We start from the raw sequence: 15,661 nt of genomic DNA, 5'->3' as shown, positions 1-15,661 counted from the left end.
CAGAGAATAATCCAGTAAGAAGAGGAATGAACATTGAAGAAGAGCACATCTGCAATCTGTCCCCACGTACTTGTCTGTGCATTTGCCATTACCACCAAAGCACGTGGGGTATGGTGATGAAACTACAAAAGGTGCCCAGGTGTGATTTTTCTCCAGGATGTGTTCAGCAAAGAGACTCTTTGTCGTACCCAGTGTGCAAGACTCTGACAGTCCTTGGATGGCTCTGAAACCTCTCTTGGAGAAGCTGTGATCTAGGGATATATGTTAGGATAAGGAAAAACATGGTTTTGACTTGTGTTGTGGAAGCTATCCTCATCCTCTCTCAGGACAGGACAGAATGCTTCTTTCCTAGTCCCAGGCTTTGCCAAGACACTTCCTAGAAAACTGTATCACAGTGTGCTATTTCAGTCCCAGCTCTTCCCAGGATTGCTGTAGTGGTAATAAGGTGTTTTCCAAAACGAGCACAAATTCTCAGTGTTAATAAACGTAATGATTTTCTTCACATTTTCTTCCTACTGAGGTAAATGAATCAGAATGCTCAAAAAATGAGCAGCCAGAATGAAATTATACTCTGTAACTACACCAGGTTTGTTCTACATGCTACAACAGTGCTGGCATTTGTGCTTTTTGCTTCTCCCAGAAATCCCATGTTTTACACAAGTCACTATTCTTCAGTACAAGCAAGAAGTAAATGTAAAACGTAGCACTGTTGTATAGCTGTACACCTGTGATTTGAGCATAATTTACAGCAACAACACCACCAAACTATTTTAAGTCATTATTTAAATTGCCACCAGTTCCCCAAAAAAGATAAGCTTGATTTCCATTCTGCCTCAACCATAACAGACAATTTGAATTTTTATTTCAGCTACTGTTAAGAATATGAAATAGGGAATAGTCATGCTAGCCGAAGTGCTGCTATGAGCTCATTATAATGTCTTGGCTAACTTGATATTCTGGCCCTCTCATTCCAGCAATACCTAACTTTACCCAACCTTCTGATCTAAGGACAAAACACATCAACCAAGTTCTAAGGGTTATTACAATTGAGAATTATATATGAAGGTGAATGACACCAATTTATTTTTTCAAGCCGCAGCAATAGAAAGCAATAACAAGAACAGACAGCTTTTACAGACTACCCATGCATTGCAAAGTGTCTATTAAAAGAAGTGCCACTGTCTCAGTTTCTCAGATTTTCTTCTCTACGCTGCTATCTCACTCCCAGCTTTGCACAGCACCTGCCTGTAGCCCCTGCTACTGGTAATACCACAGGGTGCAGCGGTGGATTCCTTATCTGCTAAGTATTGCCATAAACAGATCTGGGAAGGGGAAACAACAGTCCAACTGACTATTATCCACAATCATACCCCGAGTGAGAAAGTAATAAAGAACCCATAAAGAATAATCTGATATTATCCTGATCCTCAGTCCACACCAATATGTTGCCTATGCTGTCTCAGGTCTTTCCAGGACTTTGGTCATCCAGCATGTAGCACCTTGAAGCAAAGGTTTTACGGTATTTCCAGGAAAACATTGCTTGTTTCTTTTAGAACATCTAAAATTTCAATGTTTATAAGATCTGGGTCGCTTAAGAGCAGACCACCTCTTTTCTGCCTGCAATTTTAATTTCCTTGTGACAAGGAAAGAAAGCTTTGGTTCTCTTTAATGTATCATATTTTCATTTTTCTATTTGGCTAAACCATGACTACTTTGGCCAAAACTATCAGGTAGTATCATGTTAGTTGTGCTTGGGGGAAAGGGAGACATCCAACTGCTAAAGGACATTGATACTGCAAAGTGTTTGTGATCAAAACTGTGCCATGGAAGTAGGAAGAAGACCTGAGAGTATTACATACCTTTCAAAAAAGAAAGGCAGATAACTTTCAGAATTGGACCTGAGCAAATGCCTGAAATTTCAAATTTCTGAGTACTCATCTATTTTGCTTCTTGAGAGAAATTAGCTCAGAGCTTCATGGCGTAACTGTTCCTGTTACCTGAATGTATTAATTTACGTATAATTCAGATATCTCTTTGAACTTTAGTCTGTAGTAAAGATATACCCTTAACATGTTACACCTTCCAAAAGGGTCCTGACTTCCCTGATGTAGTCTACACCAGTCCCTCAGACAAAGCAAGCACTGCTAAGATTTCTGTTGGCATAGCTGGATCTCTTCTAGGGCTCTTTACATAAAGTCCACCAGACACTGGTATACAGACTTAGTCTTTAAAGATCAGCCAGGTCATGAGGATGCCAGCAACAAAACCTGTGGTGTCTGTGTAAGCAATTATAGAAAAGCAGAAAATGCAGATAGACAGAATCTGGAAGAAATCAAGGACCAAGCTGTTGCGCAGTTATGTCTCCATGACAAAGGTTATACTTCCTCAGAGTTTCCATGACATCCATATCTGGTCATTTTCTTGCTTTTCCATATCCAAGTCAATATAACTGTGTCTGTGCACACTTTTTGGGCCAGTCTGTCGTGTTTCTGGTGTTACCAAGAGAGATGGTGTAATTTAAAAGATGTGAGTGAGGGGGCCGTCACTCTGAAGTGATACAACTGAACTCCTACTTCCAGCCTTGACACCAACCTCGTATGTGGCTCTGGGAAAACATCACTATCCTATCACATCACATCACAGCTTCTGGTTCTCTTCCCACTTTTTCTAATTTCTGACTATGAAAGTGTTACATGTGGAACACTGTTCCTCTGTACCTCAGCATCCAGCACATTTCTAAGACTCTCCAGAACAGAGTAAGTGGGTAAATGCCACAGAAGTGGATATAAACCTATAAACTGATTCAATTAATAGTTTTGCTGCATCAATGCACTTGAAAATACTTTCAAATTTAGTACAAGCTATGAAGCCAGGCCTGTTCTTGTCAGCTTTCCTTTTATCACAGCTCTCTTAATGGTTGAAGGTCAAATCTGTTACTGCTGCAGACAGCAACATAAACATACAGTAGGAAAGTGCACAGAAATTAGGTACAAGAGTATACAGCTCAAAGCACAGAAGACTTTTTGTCAGCAGGAGGGTACTACCTGCTTATTTTGCATGGAAGAAATCCCTGTGAGGATAGCAGTTATTACATCCACATGCCTCCTAGGTACCTTTGCTATCAATTAATGTGTGGTAACATGAAGAAATGTCCTCTCACAACCTTGCAGGACACCTTCTTCCCATGAGCTTCACAACAGATTTTGGAGATAGAAGAAGAGGCATTTACCTTGTCTCTTTTCAAAAGGTTTACAGAGGGCAGCTGGATAATCCCAAACCTCTTGACCACCAACATGCAACAGGTTGCAAGATAGATTTGTAAGCACTCCTCAGACTTTTGAGTGTCTCTGCAAGTTCTGGCATGTAGAAGAGGTGACTGTTCACACAAGCCATGCCCTCTACTCTTGCTACTGAATGCACCACATGCAAAAATTTAATAGCAATTTAGTTCTCCAAGATGTTAACTGTTGGTACAAAAGTTAGGTTTTATGGCACAGCTAAGAAACATTTCAAAACCACCACAGTCTAAATAAGCAGCAAGAGAAGGAGCAAGATGAAAGATGGAAGTCACAGATCTGATCTCTGCAGTTTCTTCTTACTCATTCTCCTCCCACTTGACTGACTTCTCAGGTCATGTTGAATGGATTCATCCTCAAGACAACTTTTCAATTCACAATACTCTGCCAAATCACAACATCACTTTGAACATAACTGTCTAAATTTAGGCCACATAAATCTAGCCTGCTTAAACTTTGTTGCATCCCAAATCCATACTACAGTAGTACTACACAGATTATTCCCAGCAGTGGCTTAGTGACTACTTAAATACAATGCCTGTTGCTTGCTTAACTATTGCAAATTCATCATAAGTCCTAAAAGAAGTTTAATTGTCAAAAGAAGTTAAATCATCTGAAGCTATAAAGAAGTTATATAATGGAGCTTTGAGTTCTATTTAGAACACAGTGAATTTCACCTAGGTTCAATTAATTTATCCCCATGAGTCTCTATAAGAACTGGTATATTTCATTTTAAATGTAAGCCACCATGCAGATACTAAACTGAAGATGAAATACAAGAAAATTATGACCCAGCCCTCACAGCTAGGTTGCAGCAGCCCTCATACTGCAAGAAAACTGTTGAAATAGTCTACATACTATCTTTAAGGACCCTAGAAGTTTTTGTTGACTTTTTCTAGTGATGTTTTGACTTTTTCTAACAATTATCTTTCTGCAGAGAAGTCTGTGTTTATGGCAAGGAAGAACTACTGTATTTAAGGTGTTTGTGCTTACAGCACTTCACTGCCCAGAATTATTTGCCTGGTGTCCCCTCCAGTCACACCACCCCTTGCTGCTTGGAGAAGGAAAAGAGCATCTTCCCAACAAACAAGACTGAACTAACCATTAAGACACTGGTTTCATACTACCAGAAGAGCAGTAGTTGCAGCTGTAAGTCTCATTGCACTATGCAGGAAGCTATCAATCATTTTCCTCTTTGTTTATCTTTATTCCACTGGAGAAACTAATTAATTCAATCAGAGCCCTTTCACTCTTCCTTGAATAAAGAAAATAAAATTGTTTTCAATTGTTCAAGATAACAAAACTAGTTTGTAATGTAGAACTTTCTTGAGTGATTTAATTTAAAAACACTCAGTGTTTTTATTGTGTTATGTTTATTGACTAGTTAAAACTCTGGTTCAAAAAAAATATTCCGTACCACCAGCGTGTTAGATATGGTATGGAATAACTGAAAAACTATTTCAGCAATTCCTAGTCTGTGTACAGTGAACCCCCCTTTCTCTTATACAGATCTTGGCTGTAAGTTCCGTTTTATAGAAGTTCCTTACGTGTTCTGCAGTGTGTCCTATGCAGTGCCCTAAGAAATCAGAATGTGTCTGGCTAGTCTTAAAAAAACCCAAGCATCTGTAACACATTGTGTCCAAAACTGATATATTAAATTTGTGCAGAAAATATCCATGTTCAGAAAATGCTCTTTCCAGATTTACTGCTCACTTTTTAGCCTGTAAACACTTAGAAGTTAGTGTACTAATATTCCTTGACAGAATTTCAGTCAAGAACTAGGACACAGCCTATCCAAAAATCACCAGAACATTGCAGCAAAGAGAGATACACAGCTTTGAAGTGGCTGTGTCACCAATTCATACCAATTTATCATTTGAACAGTAGACTCCAAATTCACGTAAGTAGATTCCAGTAGTTCATGAAAATAATGGGCAAGGCTGTTAGAGTCTTGAATAAACTGTTACATCTTTACATCAGGCAGGAATTACATGTAAGAGGCAGTTACTTTTAAAGGGAATAAAATTCTCCCAGTCATAGCTAGAAAACATTTCATACTCCAAGTAAAAGCACTGCTTATCACTTAAATATAGCTTGCTTTGTTGTTTTTTTTTTTTCAGTAAGTATGGCTACTCTAAAGAGAAATTGAGGTAAACACTTTTTGTTCTCTTTACATACTTTGAAGAGTGGAGTTCCCTTGTGTAACATAACGATAGTGAATGGGTCCCAGAACTACTACAGATAAAGAGGCTTTTTGATTTTGTCCATTTGAGAGCCACAGATCAGGAAAGCTCCTGAAGAGCAGTTCATGTGTTTCCATTAGCTGGCCAGAAGGTGGTACATTAACACTAATATAATTGGAAGAAGTGTTCAAGATTTTTACAAGATTTAGACAACACTATGCCTGTTCAAAGAATTCACATGCTACATGTGACATAATACTATTTGCTTATCATTAGATCCAAGTTGTGAACAGATCTCACCTAAGTGGTGAAGAAAAGATTAAAACCTCCTTCTTCTACCTGAGAACTTATTTCTATTAAACATACAAGTATATTCATAAAGTAATTGTCTTAGCAAATAAGCATACCTACAAGATGCATTACAAAGCACCCTGAAGACATGGCACAGATATGACTGACATATTTTTACCACTATGTCATCTAACTGTGCTCTTAGCAAGGTGTGTTCAGCCCAGAGATTACCAAGACAGTGACTACACCCTAGACTTAGTCATTGCTACCGCCACGGCATGAATACCTACACTCCCGGGTTGGGTAGGCAAGGCAAAGCCTGCGTGTGAAGGGACAAAGCAGAGCTGGAAAACACCAAATGAACCTGTTTCAGCAGAGAGATCAATAAGAGAATGAGAGTCTCTGCAGAGGAATGAATCGTGCTACTTCATCTTTCAAGGAGCAAAGGAGAAGAACAAGACATGCGCAACATTTTTCAAAAGCAGTTCCTTTAAAGGTACGTTGGCAAAGATAAATGAAGACAGTCTTCCTCACTGTACTTTGGACTTTGCTTCTCTCCACAGATGTCTGCCTCCCTCTCTGATTTTAATCCACAGTACATACAACACATCTTTCAATAGTGGAACTGCCACTGAGATGAGACTATTGACCTAATGAAGAAATTAGAGTGAATAAGGAAAGAGAAATGTGTCTGCAAGCCCAGGATGCTTCATGAAATTGCTATCTGGCAATCAGGATAAAGCTGAAGCCAGCCCTATAAATGCAAAGATAATCCCACTCCATCTTGGAGGAGCTGATGCTACCATCCATTGAACAAGCTCTATTTTGCAAAAGGCAATCTCTCATACACAGACAATACATTACTTCATTATGCCATAACTTTTCAAGCAATATATGGTGGACCAGTATCCAAATACAAAAGTTTGCAGACCCTATTAGTTTTGGCTAGAGTATCTGAGGTAATACCACACTGAAGAAGTCTGTCAATTGCAGTGCCAGCTACTGCATCCACTCAGAATCTGGGGTCCCACTGAGCAACATAACCTTTCACAGCAAAGCAACACACTGTGGCCTCATGCCTTGAGTTATGGATTCAAATGGCTGCTGCAGTACTGCATAGGTGTGGGGTATGGCCCTGCTGAATAAATGTGAGAAATGTTCCCATAGCTATAGGAAAATCCAAGGCAGGAGACCATCATGTGTGTTAAGTAGCTGAAGCACTCTGGGTTTGCTATTGCCAGTCCATCAGTTCAGAAACTGTACTGGTAGTGACCACAAATGGTAACATCAGCTGATGACAACTTGGTAGCCAATGCAAAATAACTGGTTCTCTGATTCCTAGGTGGACACTTCACACATGGCTGAAACCAGTGTCACCCCAACTATCTGCTCAGCCTTGTGCTGATTCTTTAGCAAAAAAAGACAAGTCAATAGACAGGGATGTTGAATAAGCCTCTACCACTGCTCAATCTTCTGCTTACAAAAATAAACACTGCACATCATTTAGAAAGAGACAGGATATTTTACATCTTCAAAATGCACTACTGCAAACACTACTGGCTCCTCACAACATTTAAAAATAGTAGCACTAACTTCCTCATTCCTGTGCCCAAGGCATTTCCCAGGATCAAGTTTTATATCGTATCAAGTCAGCAGCTCACATCCTGTCTGCCAGATTTGTCTGCATATCTCAGGTCATGCAGTCAAGAGGTGATCTCATATTTATACACTACCTTCACCCTGAGCAGTATCGAAATGATTTATAAGTTATGTCCCTGCTGATATTTAAAACAAACCCAAAGACCCATTTAGAAATTTCTAATGCAAGAATCTGTGGAAACTTCAATGTCAGTTATGTATTTTAATAATTAGTTACCAGGAGAACTATGGAGACAAATGTGTTTCATAGACAACATAGCTTACATATAGCTATAAATTACAGAAGATAGCAGTGCTTAACTTTTGCCTAATGCTAATCCCCTGTAGCTTGTTATGCAAACATTTTCTGTTTAAAATGCAGAGAAGACCGTGTAACTGCATGAAAGTAGCCTGTCTGGCCAGTTCCTCTTGCCTCAAAGTAGATGTGAGCTCCAGGCTACAGGGAAGTTTTATGAGCTAACAGGTGAGGTGCTCAGTGGAAAGGTGAGAAGAGCTGTAACAAAGCCACGTGTGTCTGAATTTTTTTTTTAATTTTGGAGGGATTTTTGACACATAACACAAAGGACTGAAGGTAACTGGCCTGAAATAGTGTGAGAAAACAAAAAGGACATGATCTACATGCCTGACCCACACAGATATCACTAAGATGCACCTGTCAGCTCAACACCCACACCCTCAATAAAAAAATAGTAATTAAAGGTGCCTGAGAAGCAGGATGATGCAAAGGATATGACACAGGAACGGGCTGCAAAAGTCTTAGGTGCTAATCTGAACCATGTGACTGTTTAAGCAACCATCAGCTAGCAATTTATGGCCTCTGCTCCACAAGTTTTCTCTTTGTAGCAAAACAAAAATAGTGATGTAATGGGAAGTGTTAATGGTTGTTGTCATGTGTGTTTGATAAACAGGCTATCATAAGTCATGTGAAAGCCTCTGGGCTTTCTAGGAACCATACAGGATAAAGGGAATAAGCGAGGAAGCTCCTGTAGGGAATAAAACAATTGTAGAAAGTAAAAGCTGTGGCTCTTGGCTGAGCAAAACTTAACTTATGTGTGTCAAGGTAGTTCTTTGTGCACTGGCCATTGCAAGAAAGTATATCTGGATGAAAGCAAAGAGAAAGGTGGAGAGACTGGAGTAAACAGCTAAGACTCAATGATTACATTCTGGACTGGCTGTGACCTGCAAGGAGAAATGATGGGTTTTGCTTCATCCTGTTTGCTCCCCCCGTAGGCTGAGAAACAGGGTACTGTCCACACTATTTAAAGACAAGGAGGATTCCACCAAAAAATATTGGAGGCAAGTGAAAAAGGCTTACCAAGACCTTGGAAAGCAAATCCTTACAGCAACAGATTGTAAAACATGCTTCTTACAGTGAGATAGGCACCACTTTATTTGGTTATTGTTCTGTTATTGTCTTCAAAATTCATATTGGGCTGTTACTAAGGTGGTTGCAGGGTTGAGTCAGGATGCTGCATCACCAGTTTTCACCTCTTGAGGCCTTTAAAAGTGTGTTTTGGATATATGTTGAGCATGACAATTCAGAGAGGCAGAACATAGTAGGAAGAAATATTCCCACTACTGGTAACCTAACTCCGGCCTCCTTTAAAGTGACACTGATCTCAGTTTTTGCCCATTCAAACAAAGGTGATGCTACAGGGGTTGTCTTGGAGGGTGTTATGAAAAGCACAGCTGCACTGTCAGAGTTTGTGTTTGCCCTGCCAGTCTGATGAGCACAACCTACCATCAACAACTTCAGCCAACTTTGGAAAATAACAGAGCTTACCCAGCTCACCCATTGTACACATATAACAAAAGGACTCCCAAAGAGGGTGGAAGACAGAAAACTTTCCAGCTTGTTCATCCAAATACGTTTTAATTAATTGTCCTGCTATACAGCCCTCTGCCCAAGTCTGAGAGTCCTGTTATCATCCTGTGGTGTTATCAGCATGTCATCTCCAGCCTCAGGCAGCTGTCCACCAGCCTGGGAGGCTGCTATGACAGACTGGCTCGTTTTACGATACATTGCTGTGATTGATGAGGCCATTCTCCCTTTTCTACACTCATCTGCTCCAGGCCTGAGACTCCCTTAGCACAACCAGTCCAGGCTCCCACCATAAAACCCCAGCTGTTGTGCAGCTATTCACAATTGCAGGAAATCAACAGAACCAAATACTGGGCTGTTGCCTATCTTATGTCATTTGGAGTTTTGTTTTTCCTTTTTGTATGTATGTGTGTAGCTGCCACGGTACACAGGATTATTCAGGGTCACTCCACAGAAACAGCCAAACAGAAATGATCCAACAAGCAATTTTCTTACTCCCTCTCTTGGACCATGTTGGTGTGATTACAGTGAACCGAAAGGCATGGGACTCTGTTAAGTGTGAAAGTTTGAGAAAAAATTACCCACATAAGAAGAATGGAAAGGTGTAACTCATTATGTTATCACAGCACTGTGGGGAGCAGTGAAGAAGAAACCTATACTTCAGTCGTCTGTGCTGATTTTAAATTCCCCTCTTTCCATCTTTAATAGGCATCTTCAATCCAAGCTATGATTCTGGCTGGAGGCAAAACACAGAGTATACAAAGTGCATATCTATGAATGCTAGTCCTGAATAACTTCTCAGACAACTGATTTCTTTAATAATTTTTAAGTTTTGGCAACCCTCATCACCACCTAGTCTTAGCTGTGTGCCCTATTTTATCCCCAAATGATGCTCACCATTCCTTTGTTGGGAATGCAGAGAGGGGAGGAACAGGGAATCCTGAAAATTTTTGTCCTGAGGCACCAGAAGTAGGAATTAGGCAGGGTACTAGGACTGGATAGGGTGGAGCTCTCAGTGTCAGGACAATCCCTGTACAAAATACACCACAGAAGGCTAAGTGGAAGTAGACTTCTACATTCTGGAAATGTGGAAGGGACCTAACAGATCTCTTCAGGGTACAGGACAAGATTAGGGAGGGAAAAAAAAAAAAAAAAGTACGGACAGTGTGACAGGAAGCCTTACTGCCTCTATCAAACTGCGTAGATGGATTGGTGGCGGCGCTGGAGAGACAAGAGCTGAGCACAGAATGTGACCAATGTGAAGGAAAACAACAGGGCCCCCACAGCTGCTGTGCCCTGTAAACAAAGCTCAGCTTTCTGAAGGGCCATGTGAGATTTTGCAGAAGAGTCCTGAAAGAACTGAGGTCTGCCCAAAGGAAACAACAGGGATTAGAGAAATGAGGAACATGGGATAAGAAAATAAGGACTTCACTGAGCTTAAACAAAAGGTACTCAGATTATAAAATATATATTTTAATGTTAATACTGCAAAAAGATAAATGAACATTCAAGAAATAAATGGGCAACGCTTAATGCATAACCAAACTACCAGAAAGCAGTATCTTACTTAGTGGCACTGACTGGTGGAGGAAATTGACAGGAGTTACCTAAGAACAACAACATTGCGGACAAGAGTGACTGTTCAGTTCACTGGTGAGCATTCTATCCTACCATTTCAAGGACTGATCATGTCCTAGGAAGAGATTTTTTCTTTTGGTCATGAGATAATGCTGCAAAATTGCTTCAGTATGTTATGAAAATAGGGGCGGGAGAAATATTTTTCATCCACTGGTCTGTTTGGATAAAGGACTTATATAAAATGTCAGAAATAGCTGTCAGATGAAAAAGTACCACCAGCAGACTTCCACTAGGTTAACAAGTCTAGAAGAAATATCTAAACTCGTTTAGGAATGTAATGTATTCTGATCTTTTGCACTGCATCTCTTCAGTTTGCAGATTTGTACCACTCATCTAGGTCACATCAAGGTCAAATGGCAGAAACAAAAAGGCCAGTCATGTGGACAAAGATATGCACCCTATGGAAAGGTTTGAATTTAACTTCTCACATGGAATGGCATTTCTTGTAGGCTTTGCTCAGAAACACACATATCAGCCCTTGAAGTCATGAAGGAGAATTCTGCCTTCCCACTGACTTCAGGAAAGCATGCTTCTGCTTGAGACAAGAAAAGAGAATGTACTGGGAGTGTGTTTGTTTGAACCAGAATTTTAACGCTCTAGAAATGCTGACAGACTGCAAGATTAAAGCCTTTATTTACTAACTCAGCAGTATCCTCCCCCCTAAATTTCTCCATCATCACCACACCACAACATAAGGGGGAAACTCTAGAAAACAAAGTATCTATTGACACTTGGCAAATCTGAACTTGAGGTCTCTGAGCTGGATCTAAACAAAACTGTTTCCTGGGATCAACTCTCATGATTTTGGATATGAAAAGTGGTTCACCCATAAAGCAAATTGAAACCCAGATCTCTCATTACATGATCTGAACAGTTGTCAGCTGGCAGCAGCCTGACTGTGCAGGGATAAAAACCATGCCACAGTCCTGTGGGCAAGCCAGTCTCCTTGTGAACAGTTTCAGGATGCATCAGGAAGCAATTACCAAATCCCAACAAAACTTAGTTATGACCCCCTTCCTTCATCACCAACTATCACTTAGGAGAAGCCAGAATTATTTTTCTCCTCTCTCCCCTACAGTTAAAACATAAATTAAGGGGATTTTCTTTTTCCCCCTTAAACTCTTAGCCCTGTTCAATTTCTTTGTGCCCAGCCTTTTGTCTTCGGGAAGAGGCTATTTCGCTGGAAGCCGATGGAAAGACCGCTGTCCGGCAGACAATGGAGCTGTCTGCAGAGCAGGCGCTCCGGAGCGGAGAGCGGGGCGGCTGAGCTGAGGCATTCCCGGCCTGTTGCCATAGCAGCGGGGTGAGCGGGCTGCCCGCCCCGCCGGCCTGCCCGCCCCGGCCGTGAGGAGAGCCCGGGGCTGGGTGTCCGTGCCGGGCCCCGCGGAACGAGGGCAGGGCACGGCAGGGCCGGGGCTGTGCGGGGAGCCCGGGGCTGGGTGTCCGTGCCGGGCCCCGCGGAACGAGGGCAGGGCACGGCAGGGCAGGGCCGGGCCGGGCCGGGGTGCGCGGCGCTCACTGCGGGCTGGCCTTCGCCACAGGCTGCTCCGCAGGACCGGCTTGTACGGACAAGCCTGAGCGGTAATTACAGAATTTGAACTAGATCAAAATAACATGCACCAAACACGTTAAAAGCATTGCGTGCCTGGAACTGGCATCCTTCAGGGACCACCAGAAATCTCCGTGTTGGGAAAACAGGGGAGGTCCCTGGCTATAGTCATTTCACAGGAAGCCCTGGCTGATGAAGGATGTTGAGTGGACGGTTTGCAATTTCAACATAAGGCAGGAACTAATTCTACATATTTTATCTTCTTCTCCAGCAAAGCAGGCTATAGTGGGAACCATTAGAAAGTCATTAAATGGAAGTGGCAACACTTTGCCAACACAAAGAATAAATACAGATAGCATTGGTAGCATTATCCTCTGTAAACACAGGGTAGAGTTGAACAGGAGGGCAGCTACTGGAATCCTATATGCTTTCCTCAACCTTTGGCTCTGAGCACTGGGTCTCTGTGTGAGTCTCTGTGTATCTCTAGAGTACACAGATTTTTATAATCCACACCAGAGTCTCACTGTCCAAACTGAAAAGTTCTGGTTGCTTTTGTGATAGGCAAGACCCTTTTCTCAATCATCTTTGATGAGGAAAGAAAAAGAAGACCTACTGTTATCTTATTTCCCTTATTACCTTCTTATTTCCCTTCTTATTTACTGTCATGCTTGGGTACAGAAACTGAGGAAACAACATCAAGCAGACAAAGCAACTCCCTTTTCAGCCAAGACCAGCTTTACTTTAGATTTGGTTGGAAGAACAAGGATCCTGCCTGCAGCAGCTATCCACTCCAGCAGTTTGTAAGTTTTATATAAGTACACCAAAGTGTTTCTTCATTGTCTTTTTGACCTGCAAAGTGGGCTGAAAATCTCTTGAGAAGAGGAGCTCTCATGAGAGTATATGAACTTCAGGGCAGGATAGAGTCTCCTGGATCAGCATTCCTGACAGCATTTCAGGGATTCTCTGTTGGTCCCAGCTGGAACCTGTACATGCTGAGGCAGCTGCAAAACAGACAATAAGCTCAACTGAACAGCTTCCAGCTTCGGTAGAGCTCTGGAGTTCAGCTTAAATTTGGGAAGGAGAAAGTTCAGGTTGGTTCTTTTCATTTATATTCCTTCATTCATTTCCTAACAAGGGACCACCTGGAAAGGGGGTATTGCCCGGTCTGCCCATGAATGGCAAGATGCCAAGCAGATTACAGTGCTGAGTGAATATATTCCTCAGATGTCTGCACTTGCATGATCCAGCAGATAAAAGATATGTAAAGCAGAACTCCTGTATCCTGGGAGCAGCAATTCTGCTGAAGTGGCAAAAGGGAGCCTTTCTTGCTACACTGAGCCAGTAGGAGACACTTTTACATGGAAGTAATTTTGTACACCTCATTTAATGTTGTCTGTAAAGGTGTTTTACTATAAACGGTGTGTTTGCTAGTATGTACTTAGGGGTAATGTGCATGGGTTTCCCTCAGGTAAAGAGGGTCAGAGGGAAGTAGGTGACATCATGGGATGGATAGCACCTTTGGAAGCAGTGATTCTGGAGATTTGGATGATTATCACCTCTGATGTGATCTTGAGACTAAAAGAACCAATATAATAGGATTTAGGAAGAGAAAAACATGAAGGGGATGGGAAATAATTTCATTTGTATGATTCCTGGTGGAACCTGATCTTTTGTCTAGAATTCAGAATATAGAAAAACAGAGAACTGTTCAGAAAAGATTCACAACAATATAAAGGAATAAAAACTCTACCACACACCAAAAGACAAAAGCTCAACCTATTTAATTGGCTCTACAGGAGATTCAGGAACAATCAGCACCTACACAGAAAATTATAAAAGAAAAACTGCTGTGATCTAATAAGTGATATGTGGTAGTTGGTAGGCAACATGGAGAAACTGAGATTAAAAACCATGCAGAGGCAATTAACCACTGAACTGATTTACAAAAAACCCTGCTCAGTGAAGTCACAGGAGTGCTTTAGGCAGGTGAGATTATTCTAGTTCTCACAGGAACTAAGAGATGTGCTATGGTTTCTGATATGCAAAAGCTCCAGCTACATGATCACTTTAAAGCTTTTTGACCTATTAATCTGCATGGGAAAAAATACAGCAATGGTTATTTAAGCACATCCATCTCACTCCCCTGTTGTGTGATCAATTTCAAACCAGCTGAATGAATTTTAGTGCTGCTCCCTCACAGAAAAATATTAATAAAACTAGATGTGGAGAGCTGATGTCAAATTTAGCATCTTGGAACTGTGTGAAGAGTGAAAAATTCAAGTTACAAAGAAAGCCAGACCAATATTCAGAAGGTCAAATATAAACATATCTGTGAGGATGTCCTCACACAACCTGCTCTCAAAGTGTTCAGACATACACGATCCTACACATGATACTGCAGTACTAAATGATGTTGAAAATAATAGAGGAAATAAAATGTTTTGCATGTGATTATCCTTTCTTAGAGAGCACAACTTAGCTGAAATTTGCTTTTTTGCACTTCAAAACTCGGCTCCTGATGCACACTTTTGTGTAAATCCAGCTGCTTATTCCTGCATACATGAAGGCAATGCGCTGCTTGTGCTTTCAACAAATACCGAGGCACTGAAATCCCCTAACAATGCAGCCTTGACGAATCTGAATTGCTCACTCACCCACTGAAATTCTATACAGAACAACTCAGAGCTGCTAAGCTCACAGCAAAACCTGCTTCCAAACCTTCCTCTTCCTTGTGTCTGTGCCCATCTCAGTGGGCACAGACACAGATTTCCATTATAATTTCAGTAATATTTGGAGAAAATATAACTCTTTTCACATGTTTAATTTTATCTTCTACCACAGAGAAACAGCCAACTTTTCCTCCGTCTGATCAGAAGAGAAATAACGTCCCACGAAAGTTCACGAACCAAACCCCTCTCCTCCCCCACATCCTCCTCGGCTGTACAACACGGTGCGCTCCTGCAAGTGCACTGCGCGCTATGAATACGGCACAGGGGGAAATCAAATGCCGATTTACTGGCATACATACAACGTACAATTCTCTTTTTAATCACTCGTTCTCAAGGGACGAAACGTCGACTCTCTGCCTTTTCCTACCAGTAGTGCTCACAGCACCAAACTCTGCCTGTAAATAAAATTTTCCCAAGTCAATAACATCGTGTTGGAGGTTCTCTTGGACTTCATGGGCTGGAGATGTTTCCCCCCATCTCTCCGCCTGCCCAGG

General features: G+C 41.4%; 1 protein-coding gene and 1 long non-coding RNA gene across 5 annotated transcripts in view; one reads left to right on the top strand and one right to left on the bottom strand.

Annotated features, from left to right (window-relative positions):
* STON2 (stonin 2) overlaps positions 1-15,661 on the bottom strand; it is a 71,006-nt gene that overhangs the window by 14,248 nt on the left and 41,097 nt on the right. The window lies entirely within an intron of this gene.
* Positions 10,563-15,574, top strand: LOC311155195. Of its 2 annotated transcripts, XR_014616248.1 has the most exons (4): positions 10,563-10,699; positions 11,201-11,297; positions 13,117-13,238; positions 15,280-15,574. It is a non-coding gene; the product is annotated as an uncharacterized lncRNA (long non-coding RNA). The 2 variants fall into 2 exon arrangements; XR_014616247.1 differs by lacking the exon at positions 13,117-13,238.

Source organism: Fringilla coelebs (genome assembly GCF_963513975.1).
Source record: "Fringilla coelebs genome assembly, chromosome: 6".
Classification (NCBI taxonomy): domain Eukaryota; kingdom Metazoa; phylum Chordata; class Aves; order Passeriformes; family Fringillidae; genus Fringilla; species Fringilla coelebs.
This window is presented reverse-complemented; position numbering and strand designations above follow the sequence as displayed.